Source organism: Elephantulus edwardii, unplaced genomic scaffold, assembly GCF_000299155.1.
Source record: "Elephantulus edwardii isolate Elephantulus edwardi_28Jun2011 unplaced genomic scaffold, EleEdw1.0 scaffold00086, whole genome shotgun sequence".
In the NCBI taxonomy this organism is placed as follows: Eukaryota; Metazoa; Chordata; class Mammalia; order Macroscelidea; family Macroscelididae; genus Elephantulus; species Elephantulus edwardii.
Window position 1 is genome coordinate 8,262,670 of NW_006399836.1, and position 4,202 is coordinate 8,266,871.

Below are 4,202 nucleotides of genomic sequence, written 5' to 3' on the forward strand. Positions count from 1 at the left end.
GATTGCCCATCCTCAGTGTCACCTGAGCCTCCTATCCTGAGCACACAGGAACTAGGCAACGGTTGGCACGTGACGTGGATCCTTGCCCAGTGCCCATGGTCAGTGTCCTCACATGCTCTATGGAGCTTCCCAGCTTCCTGGGCTGAGTACCAGCTTCCCTCAGGCCAGTCTCTCTGGGTGGAGGCCCCCAGACCAGGGAAATCCTGCCTTTCCTGACCAGGACTGGCTACCCCCGCTCGGATGGGAATGTGTGTGGCTGCTGCTCCACAGTCCCAGGTCACCTGCCCTCATTTCCTTCCTGCAGGGACATTAGCCCCAGAGGCACCTCAGCATTGCCCAGCCGCCTCACTGTCCGTGGCAGTGGCGGTGGAGAGAGCTCTCCATGGCACTTCGCTGCTTATCGCCCTTCTGAGGCCTCAAGTCTGAAGATCAAGTCCTTCGTTCTCAGCCTGGAATTCGAGTCCCTTCATAGTCTGTCTTTGTGTCTGCTCATCAGCTGACACATCAGGCTCCAGCAAAACTCAGCCTCTTGCAGTTCCCCAAATAATGCCCACAATCTCATGATCTTGACCTTTACCCAAGTTGTTCCTAGTCCAGCTGGCAAACTTCTATTCAACCTCCAAAACCCAACTTAAGAACCGAACAGAAGCTTGCCTGGTGCTGCCTGGTTGATTCTGACTCACGACAGCCCTGTGTGTTACAGAGAGAACTGCTTCATAGAGTCTCATGTCCTTGCTTGATTGTGGTTTTTCTTTTTAATTAAAAAAACCCCAACTGTAATCTCTATGGGTGCAGTGCACCAGACTTTTCCTCTGTGGAGCTACTGGGTGGCCTTGAACTGCCAACTTTTAGGTTAGCAGCTGATCACAAATGGCTCTGTCATTCAGGGACCTTGACTTAAGAGCCAAAACCCAAACAAAAGTGGAAGCCACTGTTATCACTGAGTTGATTCTCACAGAGACCCTGAGAACAGTGGGTAAACTTTTCTGTAAAGAGTCAGATACAAGAGTTTTAGACTTTGTAGGTCATATAGTTTTCTGTTGGTTGGGTTTTGTTGTTTCGGTGGTGGTATTTTTTCCTTATGGCTGGTATTTTATTTTTCAAGGAGGAATTCTAAAACATAACACTACATCAAGCTGAAAGGGTAAGTTTACAATAGACTGTTTTATAAGGATAAATGATAACACATACAATGACTTCATGCCCAAAAGATTTTTCTTTTTTTTAATTGAAATTTTAATGAAAGTTTATTAAGAACTTGGATTTCCATTTAGTCATTGTTGAACATTTTCCTCCCTGTCCCCCTTCCCCCCAGTTCACTTTTTTCTTTGGAAAAAAAGTTCTTTCATTGTTATACAGTCCTCCCACCCCGACCACTTTACCATGCAGCTCTTATTCTGGACTCTTGTGATGCCAATAATACCTAATTGTATATTCCTTTTATGGATGGTGAAGAGATTGAGATTGTAAATAGTTTTAGTTTGTTTGGTCCCAAAATCAACACTCTTGGAACCAGCAGCTAGGAAAATCAAGAGACAAATTGCACTGGGAAAGCCAGCTGTAAGGGACCTCTCCAGAGTACTGAAGAGCAATGACATCACGTTGGAGACTAAGGTGCACCTGATCCAGGCCATAATCTCTGCAATTGCGTGCTATGAATCAGAGACCTGGACAGTGACTAGGGATGATAGAAAGAGAATTGATGACTTTGAGCTGTGGTGCTGGAGAAGAGTGTTGAATATACCATGGACTGCTAGGAGAACAAACAGGTTTGACCTGGAGAGGGTGAAAACGGGCTGCTCCTTGGAGTCAAGGATTCTGAAGCTTCATCTGACATTATTTGGGCATGTTGTAAGGAGGGGCCCGTTCTTGGAGAGGGATATCATGTTTGGGAGGGTGGAGGAACAGCTCAAGGGAGGAAGACCCTCGATGAGATGGATCAATTCAGTGATTGGGGTAATGGGAGTAGGTGTGTCGGAGAAAGTGAGATTGGCACAGGATAGATAGAGCAGGGTTTGGGGCTCTTGTACACAGGGTCGCTATGAGTTGCAAGCAACTCGACAGCACATAACAACAACATATTCCTTTTATACAATTCTCTGCCTCATCTGTTCCAGTGCCATGTACATTATTTATCCCCTTTTCCTAGTTTCTCCCCAACCCCCTTGTCAGTCTAGTTTTATAACAGTGGCATTATACAGTATTTGTCTTTTTGTTACTGAGATATTTCACTCAGTATAATGTCCTCCAGGGTCATCCATTTCATATAATAATTCATGAGTTCTTTGTTTATCAATGCAGCTTAGTATTCCATTGTGTGAACATACCACAGCTTCTCTATCCATTCGTTTGTTGATGGGCACTTGGGTTGTTTCCAACTCCTTGCTATTGTGAACAAAGCCACAATAAACATGGGTGTGCATATATCTGCTTGGATGGCAGTTATGGTCTCTTTAGGGTATATTCCCAGTAGTAGAACTGCTGGCTCAAATGACATTTCTATTTGCAACTTTTTGAGAAAGCGCCATACTGCCTTCCACAGTGGTTGCACCATTTTACACTCCCACCAACAGTGAATAAGGGTTCCAGTTTCTCCACAACCTTGCCAGTATTTGTTATTTGCTCTTCTGTTAAATTTTGCTATTCTTACTGGGGTAAGATGATATAGTTGTTTTGATTTGTATTTCTCTTAGAGCTAGGGATTTTGAACATTTCTTTGTGTGTTTGCCATCTGAATGTCTTTTTTTTGGTGAAGTGCATGCTAGCTACAAAATCTTGATCTTAGAGGATATGATACACCTAGTGGGCAGCAGCACCTGGGTTTTCTAAATTAGCCAGCTATCATTTTTCTCCATCCTCAGATGTCTTGCTTTTGTTGCATGATCTCAGAATCCCTCTGTTTTTTCTGAGAGGTGATCAAGATGCCCTCTTCTTTTTCCGTTGCTAATCTTGGTTTTCTTCATGTTTTTCTGGTGGGCAAGTTCTCTCTGATTTCCACGGGCCACCCTGACCACTGGACAGAGCTTGGAAGAGAGCGACTTGGAAAATCAACCATTCCCTCAAACGCTCTGGTCATAGAGTTTTTCAACAACTGCTGAACTCTACCATTGTTGTTGGTGGTGGTGTTGTTGTGTACCATCGAGTTGGAACCAACCCATAGCTCACTCTCTGGTGGATTTTCAGAGGCAGTATATTATACAAGAGGAAATTGCCTAGCTTTCTCCCACAGGGTGGATGGTGGATTTGAACCATGTGCCTTTGCATTAGCAGTGCAATTTCTTACCACTAAGCCAGCAGAGCTCCCTTTACCACTGTAGAAAGCACAAAAGCACATTCCCCCCCCCCATACCAGTGACTGTTGAGCTGATTCTGTGTGTGTCACAACAGCCCCACCATGTCAGGGTACACTTGTGTGCTCCTTGGGGTTCTCTGTGGCTGATACTGCAGAAGGAGTTGCCACATGTTTCTTTCTGAGGTGCTCCTGGGTGGACTCAAACCTCTAGCCTTTCCACTAGCAGCTAAGCATGCTGACTGGTTGAACCCCCGGAGATTTCACGTAGTTGTTGGTAGGTGCCATCAAGTCGACTAGGACTTACAACGACCAGCCCGCTGAACCTTGTCCTATCTGGCTCCATCCTGCCGTCCCTGCCAGGCTTCAGCCCACCGCTGCGGTCATTGTCTCCATCGTCTTGTTGAGAGTCTGCTTCTCTTACGTTGACCCTTTCCCTTTCCCAGCATGTCGTCTTTCTCCGAGGACTCGTCCCTCCTAACATTAGGCCCAAAGCGTGTGAGATGAAGTTCCACCATCTTTGCCTCTAAGAAGCACCCTGGTTGCACTTTTCCCGTGACAGACGTGTTTGTTCTTTTTTTCCCCCAGAAGTTTTTTTTAAATTTTTTAAAATTATTATTAATTTTCATGAAATTTACGGAGACTTTGGATTTCCATTCATTCATTGTTGCACTTTTCTCCCTGCCCACCCCTACTCCCAGTACACTCTTCTCTTTGAAAAGTAAAAGAAAAATTATTTTATTGTTATTGTTCCTCCCCCCAAGTCCACTCCACTGTGCAGCCTTCATTCTGGACTCCTGTCATGACAATAATACCTAATCACATATCCCTTTTAAACTGTTCTCTCCCTCATCTGTTTCAATGCAGTATACATTATTTATCCCATCTTTCTCAGTCTCCCTCCAACCCCAAT